Source organism: Periplaneta americana, chromosome 10 (genome assembly GCF_040183065.1).
Source record: "Periplaneta americana isolate PAMFEO1 chromosome 10, P.americana_PAMFEO1_priV1, whole genome shotgun sequence".
NCBI lineage: Eukaryota > Metazoa > Arthropoda > Insecta > Blattodea > Blattidae > Periplaneta > Periplaneta americana.
Window position 1 is genome coordinate 151,097,140 of NC_091126.1, and position 16,987 is coordinate 151,114,126.

Below are 16,987 nucleotides of genomic sequence, written 5' to 3' on the forward strand. Positions count from 1 at the left end.
TTATAATAATAAGAGAAAAGTGCAGTACATGTAATTAACAATGTTAAAGCTGTATTTCGCTTTTCGCAATTGGCATTAGTGAATAATAACATCGAATTTCTTTATTGCAATAATCGATATTCATCTACGAGTATTTCAACTTCACAATGTCTGAATAGGTTAAGTATTCGTTAATATACAATTATTAACATTTTGTGATCGAATTTTAGGGATATATTTTTAAATTTTTATTTTATTCACGAAATAGTCCTAATACATGTCACTCGAGGTCTGAGATTTCCCAGAAAAATCCACTCGCTTCGCTCGTGGATTTATCGGCAGATCTCAGACCTCTCGTGACATTACTACAGATAAATCTCAGACCTCTCGTGACATTACTACAGATAACTTCATTTTAACCTCTGTTTTCTACTGTTTTAATAAATGGCGCTTGACCCACTATGGTTCTCAATCCTTCAATTGCAAAAGTTTTTTTTTTATCACAGAATCAATGGTGATAACCGAACCACAGTCTACTATATACAGTCGCGAAGCTTGAGGTGTTTTTTTTTGTAAATCTCGTGATAAAGCGCTCCAAGCGGTTAGCAACTAGAAACAATGAACTGTCCATGGTCGACTTTGGACTGTGTCGTATTTCTATCGAGTGATAGTTCGTTGCGTATTTCACATTGATGCTTGTGAAATGTTCGTTATTGGTTGCAATGAAAATGTTAAGGGCTAAAATACAATAATTGGAATAATAATATAGTAGTAGTGCTATAAATTGTAGCAACAGTAAGAGAAAGAGGCCAGAGTTATCCTTTGTCTGATTTCCGAAAGATTCAGAAAGGTTCCTGGGTTTCCACAGGAATGCTGTGCAGAAACAAAAAACTCTTAATTTTGAAGTTCTTTGTGACTGTTAGAATACATTATATCCTTAAATTTCACAATGAAATGTTTCAGTCCAACCGAAAGGACATTAGATACCGGTTAAAGTTCTGTCACTTAGGCTGTTAAATTTCCAGAGAAATAAAGGTTAGATCTACTTTTTTTTTCAGAGGATATATTTTTAATTGTAGCTATTAATTTTGTTATTATTTTTATGTGTTATTTTACTAAAGACGTAGAAAAATTAAGTTTGTTTTAATGAAATTTATTGATCACGTTTTATTTTCAATTCTGGTGGGATTATTATTGCTTAGGCCTACTTTTTTTTGTCAAAGGATATGTTTTTAATCATAGCTGTTACTTTTGTTGTTATTTTTATTTGTTGCTTTACTAGAGACGTAGAAAAAGTCTGTTACAATAAAATTTATTGATCACGTTTTATTTCCAATTCTGGTGTGATTATTATTGCTTAACCTCATCCCACTTTGTTAACTACTTAAGCCTACACTACAAGTACCGGTACGCTTAAGTTACTCCATTAATTCATATTTCCATTATTATTGTTGTAAAGGGAAATGCAAATTAATATTTATTGGTTTCATAGTTAATTATCGCTATAATCTTGAATGAGTGAAGGTATTATAGTAAATTTCAGTTCGTTTTGCACAAACAAAAATTATATTACTTATTTCTTGCAGGTATCTTCGAGTTTATGGTGGAATTTAATTTACTTCATTAAAATAATAAATTAACTTCATGCATTTAATATTTCAATAATGGAAGGAAGGTGTTAATTTTTCAAAAAGAACATGACAACGAAAGTGTAACATATTTTGTTGCCTGCTAGGAGAGAGATCTGCGATGATGAGGCGATAGTAGCGATCCTAGTGGTGGGCAACTACCCATGTTTGCATTTCTACTAAATATTGAGCTTCGCGACTGTATATAGTAGACTGTGACTGAACACAGTGGAAAGAGGAAGACTTTGAAGCGTACGTTTCATCTACTGCGGATAGCATAGCATATTTCAGAGTGTGATGTGTGTTACACAGCAAGGCCTGCGCCACAGGTTAAAAGAAACATCTGGAGCGCGTGTTACCTGCCGACATATCTGCCGCGAATTATGAAGGAGTGCAGAATTTTAAACACGTCTGAAGAAAAATCGATTATTCATATTTCACTACTTGACATTCAACGGAGTTCGAAGCGTGCAAAGAAAAGAGGCGCTGAATTTAATGTAATTGGATTTATGAGAAGGTGATTGAAGCCCGCAGCTCTATATTTTATTTACCGCCAGAACAAAGACCAGAAAAATGTTGCTGGAAGTAGAGAACACAGGCAAAATCCATGCTTATACGAGCATGCTGGTAAAGATTACAAGTTCAAAACGCACCTCCTGTGTACTGTAATAAACACCACTACTAAACTGACACTGTGTTCACTCACCGACTAGGATGAGACGGTTCCTCGTATAGGATGAGGAGATTTTCATTAGATTAGTATTTCGTGTTAATATTCTTATATGGATAGGATGCGCGGACGTGTAAGTTAGTTTCAAAATCTGAGACGGAAGTAACAGGTGGACAGGAAGGCCCGAAAGGAAGCTAGGCGGACAGGAAACATGTGTCCAGGCGTGGAGTTGACTGATGAGGGAATGTATGGACTTTGCCTGCGGGTGGTCAGTAAGATGACGCCAAGCCAGGTTCCAAAAGAGATGATCTGGTATATGTCAGAGAATTGTCAGGACGCCGGAAGTAGGAGATGTTCTAGTTAACGAACAATTTTTGAAGAACGCGTCTTAAGTGACGTAAGTGTAATCATGGCCAATCAGGATTCTTAATAGAGACACGTGATATATAGATAGGAGGGCGAAATTCTATGTTTGGTGGTTGAAAGTAGAGGATAGATTTGGCAGATAGACAGAAGGCATATAGAACGCGTACGGAGAAGTTGCACTCCACATATTCTCGGCAAACCTAACTCGGAAGTATAACAATTTACGGACTTAGAATTTTTTTTAGTGAGTGTAGTAAGAAGTCGTGTGTTGCATTATTATTATAAGTCTGAATTCTTTCCTCTCATCACGTTATCAACTGTCCGTTATTTACTGGTGTTTTATAGTACAAAATATATAATTACGTGAACTCAGAAATTAGTATACCAACTTGCGGGAAGTGAGAGCGAGATATTATACACTTGGACGCGTATTTCTGCTGATCTGAAACGAACACTTAATAATAATAATAATAATAATAATAATAATAATAATAATAATAATAATAATAATAATAAACGTTTTCATAGTTCTTACCAACAACTTCTGGTGTGCGCCTACATCATTTCAACCTACGAGCATGTCTCCCAAACCCCATGTCCCGACCGTTTTGCAGCTGACCTGGGAATCTCATACCTCTACCGGAGTAATCTCGAGGAGGCTGGCGCCCAAATTAATTAGTGTACATCTTTAATTATTGACATCGACGTGCCTCCTCGAGATACTTTCCATATACGACTGAGCTGGCAGCCGAGGGCGACGACGACCAACAACGACGACAGACGACCCGCTGCATATTTCGGCGCCCCAACGAAGGCCGGCCGCTTCAAGGAGTGTTGCAAAAAAGCTTTAAACGAAAAGCTGTTACCGTTCTGCAGTTTATTCCCCTGATGTTGACCTATATTGTAATAAAATAATATTGGGAACCGTAGGCTACTTTGCCACAGGAGGCTACAAAAATAAGTATTACTTTAGTATTTGCTGTAGCGGACGACGCGAGTGCATCTAAGAAACGAAGAGCTTCTGTCTGCTCACGCGATTGTTCTTGGTAAAATTATGCGGAACAAAACATAGACCACTTTAACAATTACACTTACTTACTTACTGGCTTTTAAGGAACTCGGAGGTTTATTGCCGCCCTCACATAAGCCCGCCATTGGTCCCTATCCTGAGCAAGATTAATCCATTCTCTATCATCATATCCCACCTCCCTCAAATCAATTTTAATATTATCTTCCCATCTACGTCTCGGCCTCCCTAAAGGTCTTTTTCCCTCCGGCCTCCCAACTAACACTCTATATGCATTTCTGGATTCGCCCATACGTGCTACATGTCCTGCCCATCTCAAACGTCTGGATTTAATGTTCCTAATTATGTCAGGTAAAGAATACAATGCGTGCAGTTCTGTGTTGTGTAACTTTCTCCATTCTCCTGTAACTTCATCCCTCTTAGCCCCAAATATTTTCCTAAGCACCTTATTCTCAAACACCCTTAACCTATGTTCCTCTCTCAAAGTGAGAGTCCAAGTTTCACAATCATAAAGAACAACCGGTAATATATTTTTTTTATAAATTCTAACTTTCAGATTTTTTGACAGCAGACTGGATGATGAAAGCTTCTCAGCCGAATAATAACAGGCATTTCTCATAATTATTCTGTGTTTAATTTCCTCCCGAGTATCATTTATATTTGTTACTTTTTGCTCCAAGATATTTGAACTTCTCCACCTCTTCAAAAGATAAATTTCCAATTTTTATATTTCCATTTCGTACAATATTCTCGTCACGAGACATTATCATATACTTTGTCTTTTCGGGATTTACTTCCAAACCTATCTCTTTACTTGCTTCCAGTAAAATTCCCGTGTTTTCCCTAATAGTTTGTGGATTTTCTCCTAACATATTCACGTCATCCGCATAGACAAGCAGCTGATGTAACCCGTTCAATTCCAAATCCTCTCTGTTATCGTGGACTTTCCTAATGGCATACTCTGGAGCAAAGTTAAAAAGTAAAGGTGATAGTGCATCTCCTTGCTTTAGCCCACAGTGAATTGGAAACGCATCTGACAGAAACTGACCTATATTAACAATTATACTAATATTTACAATGTATATTATTTACCCTATGTACACTATAATACGCCATTTTTACTATTTAAACTTTAATGAAGAATGTAGGTCAACATTGATAAAACATTATTAGTATTATTATTACTATAGTATTATGTACAGTGTTGTGTATTGTAATGCAAGGTATTTTATTTCATAATACTATATCCCACTTATTTTGTAAAAAGTGTTTAAAGGAACTGTCAGACAACGGCCACTTTCAAAAGCCGATTGTCAAGAAGACTGTTTTTTCTTCTCCACAATATGATCTTTCTTAAAATATAACATCCATAGAACGTGATTTTTATTTTTAATATATCAATGATTATCATTCATTAATTTTTTTTTCAAGGGAAAAATTGTTCGGGGACCGGGTATCGATCCCGATTGTAGATGTGTTTAGTTACATGTAATTCTAAGAGTTAAAAAATTACAGTTTAGTGTTAAGTAAAACAATTTATATTAAAGAAATTATAAACATAATGAAACATGCGAAACTGGCTTTCAGGTAGAAGCTCCCTGTGAAGCAGGCTTGCATAATTTCAAGGGAAAAATTTTTCCGGGACCGGGTATCGATCCCCTTCGCTTACAAGCAAACGTTCTGATGAGGGCAGACAGAAATGTTATTTTTTTTTTCTTCCACCATGTTAATAATGTCAAAAGAAATGCTTATACAAATTTTGGCCACTCGACCGCAATTACGAGGCCGTCCAGAAAGTGATTTTCCCTGATGTCGTTTATAGAAAAAAATGCATAATTGCATGGAAATATTTATTGAAACAGATACAGCAATTTTTGCGCTATTTGTTAACATATCCCCCACCGGAATTAAGACATTTGTCATACCATGGGATCAATTTTTGTGTCGTAGAAGTCAGCCGCCTCAGATCGGAACCAGCGTTAGACTGCGTCTGCACCTCTCTCTGTCGATCCCATGATATGAGAAATGTCTCAATTCCGATGGAAATTATGTTGAAAAAATAGCTCAACAATTGCTGTGCCTGTTCCAATAAATTTGTTCAATGAAATTGTGTTTTTTTCTGTAAACGGCCCATGGCGAACTTGTTTTTTTACGGTCCTCGTAATTGCGGTCGAGTGGCCAAAATTTGTTTAAGCACTTCTTTTGACATTATTATGATGGTGGAAGAAAAAAAAATAACTTTTTTATCTGCCTCCATCAGAATGTTTGCTTGTTAGCGCACAAATGCTCTACCGACTGAGTTACCCCAGGAACTATACACGACACCTTCACAATTCTTCCCTTTATACCCACACAACTCAAATGGGCTGACAAGACACCAAACCCAACTTTGAGTGCACACAATTCTGTGTAACTTATATTGTGGCTTTCTGTTAACGTACCTACAGCAACGAATATATTATGCAAATCTGGCTTTCAGGTAGAAGCTCCCTGTGAAGCAGGCTTGTATAATTTCAAGGGAAAAATTATTCCGGGGCCGGGTATCAATCCCGGGACCCTTCGCTTAGCGCACGAATGCTCTACCGCAGTGATGTCAACTGACGCCCATAGGAGCAAGCGGGCGCTTTAGAGCCCAGGAGAGCCTGAGCGCTTTATAACGGAAAGGAAAGAGATAGACGAAAGAGGTAGTATATGCCGCTTGGTCGAGCTATAAACAGGGATGGCCAGCACTGATTCAATAGATAAAGGGAAGAGAACTTATTAAAACTGTATCCATGTTAATTTTCAGATTTGTCTGAGAAGTATAAGTACATTACAAGAATATAAGTTTCAATTTTAATGTCCATTTTTCACAAGTTTGCTTTTTTATCCAAAAGGAATATTTTATCAATTTTTTAAATAAAAAAGTGAAATTTTCAGATATGTTTGTTTAGTAGTCTTTCAGGTACTAAAACAATGTTTTCGTAAATCTAATATATCGTAAATACGTATGATTGAAGATAGTGTATTAAAATGTTTGAAAATATTCGCATGGAAATTGTTTGTAAGGAAATGAATTAACAAAGCAAATACTGTTACATCACAAACAAAAGATATTTGCCTATATGTTGTTAAAACGTCAGCTCTATAGCTTCAGCAGATTTCGAGATAATTTAATATTCTGATAACAGAAAGTTGCGCACCAATATCACCTAAAAGCATAATGCGATGAGAGCTTTATTATGTAATATTAGTTACAGTTAAAACATATACCTAGACAACTTCGTTTTGTACTATAATATTGTTTTGATTACTTTTACAAGGGTAAAGATACCATCACTATCAATTTCAACTTATCATGTCATATTCAGCGTCTTTCTTTGGGATAACACTTTCTTTATGAATGATGTATTTAATTCACTTAGTACAGCATAGTTGTAGTTATTATGGAATTTGTGTGAATATTCCTTCTTTACTCTTTATTATGTTATTAACGTTTAAAAAACAACTGCAATATTAGGCTAAGAAATTGGTGTTGGTACTTTTGTTTTACAGACAATATAGATAATATCAAACAGAAAGAAGCCATATAAAAATAACGACATAAAATTTCACGTTCCGTTTGAAGTTTGTGCATCACTGTTTTCTTAATCCAACAGGGTGCTTATTCCTCCTAGCATACCTAGCGCTTAATGCCCGCGCACGAAGTCAAGGTCAGAAAAATGCGCTTGCTTTGACATCACTGCTCTACCGTCTGAGCCATCCCAGGAACTATAAACGACACCGAAATTATTCAAGCCTGCATCACAGGGAGCTTCTACCTGAAAGCCAGATTTGCATAATATAATGTAAAAGAATAGGTGTCCGATTATTAAATTTTTCAGATGAGTACATTTTACAAAATAATATAGTACAGTATAAATTGAGGGGTCCAGTCAGAGAGAAGGATAAGTCACAAATCTTGGAATACGGAAATTAGGTATTCTCAAAACAGTCTGAGAATTTATTGTGAAAATTTAAATTCCAGCGGGCTAAGCTATTGCCAGAGTTATTGCAATTATGACAGAACATTCTAGAGACGAGAAAAAAAAGAACTAAATTTTCTTAGAAAAGCGGGTTTTCCCCTTATTTCAGTCGAACCCTCAATTTACAACCTACAAAAGAAATACTGATTATAAATTTTATCAAAACTCAAATTTTCGTTACTGCAGTCGAGCCGTTCTTATTTCCGGCGTGGCCACGCCTTCTCGACTTTTGGCGCGACGAAGGTAGGCAATAGCGGTGTTGCTAAATCTCTGTCAAGCCAATAGTGAACGAACGCATTTCTAATAGCAGGTTGTCGAACAAGTCGGTAGTGCAGTGTTATTGTTGTTATATATAGTGCTGTGTTATCGCTGAGTTTTGAGCATCATAATGCTGCGGAGTCGGAAGACCATCAATTCGCAAAGCAGAGAAATGATTCTTAGCGTTAGAGATTATTTCGAAAATGAACGTGAAGATAAGGGTAGTTTATTGCCTTTAATGCAAGTGGTGCAAAGAACACCTGATGCGTGTGATGTGAACAAGTGCACGGTTTCTCAAATAACGACAGAGAAGTACGGACAATCCGGCAAAGAACAAGAAAAACTGAGAACTATGGCGGCGGCAGGTACCAACAATGACTGTAGCGATCTAAGCGTAGCACCTCTAAATTGAACAATACCGGTAGGCAAGCTTCTTCGTGTAATTTTTTTTTATGTAGCAACGACTTATCATGACAAAATTTTTAATACTAACATATTTTACTCAATTTACAGGTTGTGTGATTTTAGTTATTCATTCACATAAAAAATGTTTATTTCTTATATTTTACAGCTTTCTCCCATTTTAGTAAGTTCTAATATTGTTTCTGTATTTACGAAAATCGTTACTTCAAATGGTCGGAAAAACCAATTATAGCACAACATGATAAGTCTTCTGTGTCCTGGGATGCTAGGATCAACAATAACAATAATATATAATATTATGTATTACTAATTATTTATCGTAGGAAATAATTTTTCGTTCGATGTTTAAGACTAGACGTGCTAAAACTTCGTTAAGAGTACAAGGGTAGACCTGACAACGCAGTAACATCCACCGTGAGCGGGAAGCGGTAAGTCGTCTGCACAAGAGGAGTAGAATAACTCCTCTTGCGTCTGCATAACCTTGACGACAACCACTGCCAGTGAAGCAGCGTGTCAGCTGACCAGAAGCTGTCGTGTGATTTGCTGCCGGAAATAAGAACGGCTCGACTGTACGTTCCTTTATATCACAAAATTAATATCTGCTTCCATCAATTCGCACATATGTTCAGTATTGTCCAATTGATGATTATTCACGGCACCATCAATGACGTAGATGTAGAACTTGAATATATTAAAATTGTGATAAAACACTCGATCCTGCTTAATTTACCAATACATCAGTAGGAGCCAAGCAGAATCAGAAAAGAATATTAACCTTGCTAATAATTTGGCCTGGTTTCTTTTCGTTATTTCTGGAGCTGCTATACATTTCCTTGGTCGTCCTCTCTCTCCAACCTGTAATACGTTCTCTTCCATAATATTACGTTTACAAAATGATCAATTATAGCCGTTAAATTCACTCATATTTATAAAAATAACAAGGTACATGTAAGATACTCATCCACAACTCTATTCTAGACAAAGACGTTATAATAGTATACTAGACTCACACAGAGCGCTGGTGTGCTGTCCAAAATTGAAACCAGTCTGCGCATGTTTACGCCGCCATGCTACTGGTAGAAATAGAGCGGTAAACACGATTTGTGTTGTCTCGGGTGTTTTTAGTGAATAGTGTGAAAGTAATGGCAATATAATTTTGAAAGATGATATATTATCGCCGCGGACTCATGCTTAACATGTCGGTATCATACAATAACGTGCGGTGTGGTTTAAAAAAATAATTTTGCCGACCGATTGTTGCTCTGTAGGTTTCACTCTAAGCGTCACGTTGTCACGTCTACTTTCTCGATAAGAATAAGCACTAGTTTGTTATATTGTTAAATTATTATTATTATTATTATTATTATTATTATTATTATTATCATTATTATTATTATTATTATTATTATTTCATATACGAGTACGTTGGCTTTCTTAACTCTTAATAATAACTCTTTAATAATAATTTTTAATCACATACCTTAATGTTCGTCCTCAGCACAAGACATTGCAATCTCGGGTTTAGTCTACGTGGATTAGACAAGTAAGTGCCATTTAATAATAATTGAAGCGGCTTATTGGTTGCATTATTGAAATTGAGGCGAGTGATTGGAGCGGCGACACAAGAAATTGAAAACAATAATACAATTAATTTCAAAGACCTGCCGAACGCATGAGGCCGCTCAAAGACCTGCCGAACGCATGAGGCCGCTCAAAGATCTGCCGAACGCATGAGGCCGCTCAAAGACCTGCCGAATGTTAACCATGAGAACGCGGCGATAATACCATCCCTGTTTAATTTTCCAAGCTATTTGCAAAAGGTACGATATAATATTATATCTGTTGTTACAATATCAATATCATTAAAAATCAATCAGTAGTTTACGACAATAAAGAATACTTAATTGTTAGTACAGGTATATCAGACTGTAGAGAAATCCCACTGAGTGAATTATTTAGACTTACACATCAGATGTTAAAACATTAGTGGAAAGATAACTTTTTGTTTTTATTATGTAAATGAATTTATCTGCAAGGTAATAAACTTTCATTCAAGATCCATATATGGATAAATAAATATACAGATAATAAATAAATAAATAGCTATAATAGCTAAGCCTCCTTTGTGAATTTATGATTCAGAGTTCACCTATAAATAACTCTTTTACATTTTGCCGGATATATTTTATTAACAAAAGCAAGGAATGGCATCTTATTGATATTGCATATGTGCATAAAAATTATGTACCATCACTCCGCAAGCAATGATAATATATCTATTTTATTTATTTAAAATAAAAATATAATATGTAAAAAATCCACACATAAAAAGTATGTGGTTTTTTTATCTTGCATAAAGTGATTGTTTAGTTTTTAGGTCTTCACGTTACCTATTGTTTGCAATGTATTAGGTACCGATACTTTTTATAATTGATAGCATTCCCTTTATTAATTGAAGAATGAATTCAATGTAATTTGGCTACCTTCGCATATTATATTTTGCCAGATTACCTATGTCCTGTGGTCTAAAAGTACCGGTAATATAATTTATTTTTGATTCTCTAAAACTTAACAACAAGTCTATACTGATTATCGGATATTTATTTCACTTAGGAATTTGATTATAACAAGAACTTGTGTAATCAAGGTGCATATATTTATGTCTTGTGATCTAAGAGTTAATATGTTAATATAATTTTAGATTCTCTGAAACCTAACAATTTGCTGATTATCGTAAAATTGTACAATCTATAATGTGTATTGTGTAGGCCTATTTATGGATGTATCAGTATGTTTTCTATAAATTGCTGCATACGTATTTTCTTTTCTTTAATGTTCTAACACATATCAATGAAACTTTGAATATGTTTATTTCGTCCTAATTATACGTTAAACGTCGAAAATGGCCATAATATGTCAATTTTAGATCATCACAGCGTTAAATTGCGTGATTTACGCACTGCTATTATTTGTCTGCTCTCCAACAATATGGCGGCAAGCGCAGCGTTCAATTTGCCCCGGTTTCCTCGTTTCGCGCAGCCGAGACTGTAGGGGCTTGATTCTAGACAACAAGTGAGAGGGAAATACTGATCGGTGATTGGTTGAGAAGCGCTATACAACAGAACTCACAAGATCCAGTGGATCATGAGACTTTTGACAGAAACCGGGAAGTTTGTCGCCTACTTATACAAGCATCATGTAAAGCTGGGTCCACACTATATAACAAAACATGTTATATAACAAACTTTATACGCAATATGTTTCTTTAACTTGCTATATGTTATATTTGTGTTGGTATCAAAATACAATTTTTGTAGCAAATTATATAACTCGATAAATTAAATTTCACGTTTGAAAATGGCGTCAAGTGCAGAGGATGTAGTTCTTGCTGCTGCTGCTTGTTTGATTCTGGCAGGATGTAGTAGGCCTTGTACACGAAAATGTTAGGTGCGACCATCATTACGAGCTAGGAAACAATACAGTGGAATAACCTTGGCAGGAGAATTTCGATGTGATGGAAGTTTCAAAAATTTTGTTTCTTATTTCTGGCTTTGTACAGGATTGTTTCCGACCTCTGATAACGAATTTGAATGACATAATATGCGTCAGGAGTCACACGACAGCTGAACTGTGGCGCGAGGTGACAGACCAGTAGTGAGTGATCTCACAGTCAAGAGTGCACGGCGACTCACAGCAGAAATTCCCAAGAAAATCGAGCCTTTTTGAGAGGGGTACATTACGACCCTTTCCAATGCCAAGTACAGTTAAGTGAAAATAAAATAAGCCTGCAATAAACGAGGTTTCGTTATTTCCAAGAAAGGCATCTTCTATGTACTTAATAAGATAGGTAAAGCTCGAATGGAATTAATTTGTATCATCTCGTGGAGTGTGGCGACTTGTGACGGGGGGGATTTGCTTGCTTTTTCCACTCTGTAATTAATCCCATCCGAGCTTTGCCAGTCTTATTAGGTACACACGAGATGCCTTTCTTGGAAATAACGAAAGCAAGTTTTTTGCAGCTCCTATGATTTTCACGTAACTGTACTTGGCATCGGAAAGAATTGTTATGTACCCCTCCAAAAAGGCTCGATTTTCTTGGGCATTGCTACTGTGATACACCGTGCACTCTGATTATGAAATCACTCACTACTGGTCTGTCACCTCTCGCCGCAATTCAGCTGTCATGTCGTGTGATTCCTGACGCACATGATATCATTCAAATTCGTTATCAGAGATCGAAAACAACTCTGTAGTCCATATCAGTCGGATCCCATAACATCCGTTATTCTCTGAAGAGCTCAATTAAGTCACAAGTTGCAGTCTTGTTCTACTACATCAGTGATGTCAAAGCAAGCGCATTTTTCTGACCTTGACGTCGTGCGCGGGCAGCAAGCGCTAAGTATGGAAAGAGGAAGGGTTGTGTATATGAGTAAGCAACCTGTTGGATTAAGAAAACAGTGGTGCACAAACTTCAAACGGAATGTGAAATTTTATGTCGTTATTTTTATATGGCTTCTTTCTGTTTAATATTATCTATATTGCCTGTAAAACAAAAGTACTAACATTGATTTCCTAATACTGCACTTGTGTTTTAAATCTTAATAACATAATAGAGAGTTAAGAAGGAATATTCACTTAAATTCCATAGTAGTATAATATTATACTGTATTAAGTGGATGAAACACATCATTCATAAAGAAAGTGATATTCCAAAGAAAGAGATTGAGTATGACATGATAAGTTGGAATTTATATTGATGGTATCTTTAGCCTTACAAAAGTAATCAATAAACTAATCAAAACAATATTACAGTACAAAGCAAAGTTACCTAGGTACTGTATCTGTTTTAAGTGTAACTAATATTACATAACAAAACACTTATCGCATTATGCTTTTAAGGTGATATTTGTGAGGAACTTCCTATCATCAGAATATTAAATTATTTTCTCGAAATCTGCTGAAGCTATAGAGCTGACATTTTTACAACACATGGGCACATATCTTTTGCTTATGATGTAACAGTAGTTGCTTTGTTAATTCATTTCCTTACAAACAATTTCCATGCGAATATTTTCAAAATTTGCAATACACTATCTTCAGTAATACTTATATAGAGTATATTAGATTTACGAAAACATTCTGTAAGGCTACTAAATAAATAGGCCTATACCTGAAAATATCACTTTTCTATACGAAAAGTTAAGAAAATAATTCTTTTGAATAAAAAAATCAAACCTGTGAAAAATGAGCATTAAAATTAAAACTTACATTCTCATAATGCACTTATACTTCTCAGACAAATCTAAAAATTAACATGGATACAGTTTTAATAAGTTCTCTTCCCTTTATCTATTGGATCAGTACTGGCCATCCCTGAATATAGCTCGACCAAGCGGCATATACCACCTCTTTCGTCTGTCTCTTTCCTTTCCGCTGTAAAGCGCTCAGGCTCTCCTGGGCTCTAAAGCGGGCTTGCTCCTGTGGACATCAATTGACATGCCTGCACTACATTATGCCAAGTTGACTTCAAACACAGTTGAATGGGCCTAATCACGCCAAGCACACAGAGAATGCATATAAGATACTACGCTATAATGCAAAACACATGACTTGATGATTCCAGCAAGACTCAGCTCGTACCGTTTTATGCAGCGGGTGTGTTTTATAACAAGTTACATGATGCGCAAACATGTTATATAACGATGTTTTATAACATCCTTTGATCTTTACCGACACCCGATTAATAACATATAACTTGCTATATAACACAAAAAACTCATGTTACATAACATTTCTTCCCTTTTCTACAAGTTACGAGGAGGATCCAGGAACTAACGACCGTTCGCGAATACCCGCCGCGCAGCTGACTCCCCTTCCTTGTTTGAAGGTCAACTGGCTTCCTTAACATGTGTTCTCATAGTGTTGTGAGTACTGTTGCAACAAGTCGCCATTGTGCATTTTGTGTTACTTCATAATGAACGACGTGATTGATAATCCCGCCGACTGTGAGGTGAGGAGTGTGATTCGATTTTTGAATGCCCGACATATGAAACCTGCAGAAGTGTATGGTGATACTGTAATGAATGAAAGAAATGTGAGAAAATGGTGCGAAATGTTCAACAATGGGCGAACAAATGTCCACGATGAAACTCGACCCGGACGCCCATCACTCATCACAAAAGACCTGAAGACTAAAGTGAACGACAGAATCTTGCAAGACAGGCGCACATCACTCGACGAATTGCATATTGCCTTTCCTGACATTTCTCGTTCTTTGCTTGGTGAAATTGTGTCGCAACATCTTGGCTACCACAAAATCTGTGCACGATGGGTTCCACGGCAACTGAGTGACCAACACAAAACTCAGAGAATGGCCTCAGCATGACATTCTTGATGCGATATCACACAGATGGAGACGCCTTTCTTGATCAAATTGTGACTGGTGATGAGACCTGTGTGTCTCACAACACCCCAGAGACCAAGCGCCAATCACGTCAGTGGCATCATCCCTCATCACCCAAGAAACCGAGAAAATTCAAACAGACACTCTCAACACAAAAAGTCATGACTACTGTCTTTTGGGATCGCAAAGGTGTTCTTTTGCTGGATTTCACGCCAAAGGGCACTACGATCAATGCAAATCGTTATTGTGAGACTTTACGAAAACTACGGCGAGCCATCCAAAACAAGAGGCGAGGAATGCTTTCGAGAGGAGTTGTGCTTCTTCACGACAACGCCCACGCGCACACTGCTGCTTCAACTCGAGAATTGCTGGATCAATTCGGTTGGGAAATCTTTGATCATCCGCCCTATAGTCCAGACCTTGCTCCTAGCGATTTTCACCTTTTCACTAAGCTGAAAAACTTTCTGGGTGTTACGCGTTTTGGAAGTGATGAAGAGTTGAAGAAGACAGTGAACACCTGGCTTAATGAACTGGCGGCAGAGGAGTATAACACGGGAATTCTAAAGCTAGTGAACAGATACGACAAATGTTTAAATGTAGATGGTGATTATGTAGAGAAGTAAAGGAAGCTTCAGTTATGTAACAGACTTTGTTTTTTCAAATAAATATATATTTTTTAATTATTACAACAAAACGGTCGTTATTTCCTGGATCCCCCTCATATATAACTTTGTTATATAACGTGTTTTGTTATATAGTGTGGACCAGCTTTAGAAATGTGAAAAATTAACCTCTGAATCGTGTTCTACGCAGATATCTGCATGGGAATATAACGGTATCTCAATTTTTCATTTTTTGGAGCATATGAGTTATGACTCTAACCGATTCATGTTATAGGTCTAATTGGAATTGTAGTATTGTTTGTTACCTAGCCATTATCACTTTTTCGCCAGTCGTCGTGCTCTTTATATTTTCTACAGCAGTGTTCCGCAACCGGTGTGCCTCCACAAGGTGAAAGGTGTGACGCGAACTTTTACCTATTATTGTAAAAGAATAATAAAATTAATTGAAGTTAAATTTCTCTCTCTGCTGACACAATTAGCCGCCCAGTTAGTGACACGGCCAATGACATCCAAGACATTATGAAGCAGAAAATAAAGAGCAGTCAGAAGTTCTCACTTCAGATCGACGAGTCCACCGACATTAGCGGTCACGCACAACTTCTTTCCTACATTCGATACATTCATGGGGATGTAATTGCATTTTTTATTTTTGTGCAAAGAAGTGCCCGAGCGAGGAACCGGTGAAGAAATATTTCGTACAACTAATGAATCGTCCACACCTGTGGAGTAACGGTTAGCGAATCTGGCCGTGAAACCAGGTGGCCCGGGTTCCGGTCGGGGCAAGTTACCTGGTTGAGGTTTTTTCCGGGGTTTTCCCTTAACCCTATACGAGCAAATGCTGGGTAACTTTCGGTGCTGGACCCCGAACTCACTTCACCGGCATTTTCACCTTCATCTCATTCAGAATCTAAATAACCGAAGATGTTAATAAAGCGTCGTAAAATAACCTACTAAAAAAACTAATTAATCTGTGGTCCGTAATGAATTTACATGCAGGGTTGCGTTAGCGTTTTACAGATGAAGCCGCTTCTAAGAAAGGATTCGTGGCTAAAGTACGTGAAGTATATCCTAACATATGGAGTGACCATTGTCTCATTCACCCCGAAGCCATTGATGCTAAGTCTTTGCCATCTCCTCTGAAAATTGTGATGCACGAAGTAGTAAAAGTTAATACGTTATTGTCATTTTCAACTACATATGTGTGTGAACTCGGCTTCTCGACGTTAACTGAAATTGAAACATTAAAGAGGGAGAGACTCAAATCCATCGATGAAAAAATCAGGCTTGCACTGTCAACAATTCCGCCGCGGATCAGCCACTTATGTGCAGCTAAGCAGGCCAAGTATCACTTTGAAAGTGTGAGTGGAGTTATTTACTTTAATACTGGTAATAGAAATGTGTATTTTCTACAGTAAATTAAAGTTAATAAATTGTTAATAAATGCAAGAGTCGATTTCTGTTTTATAATAATAATTTATTTATTTATTTCGAATATTAATGTGCAAAACAACATCATAAAGCCAATTACAGTTTAGCACAAAATAAAAAACAAAACAAAACAGAACAAATGATTATGAGAATGAATGACAGAAAATGGCAGTGAGAT

General features: G+C 36.6%; 1 protein-coding gene across 1 annotated transcript in view; it reads right to left on the bottom strand.

Annotated features, from left to right (window-relative positions):
- LOC138708102 (uncharacterized) overlaps nucleotides 1-16,987 on the bottom strand; it is a 186,653-nt gene that overhangs the window by 12,165 nt on the left and 157,501 nt on the right. The gene's annotated exons all lie outside the window — the stretch shown is intronic.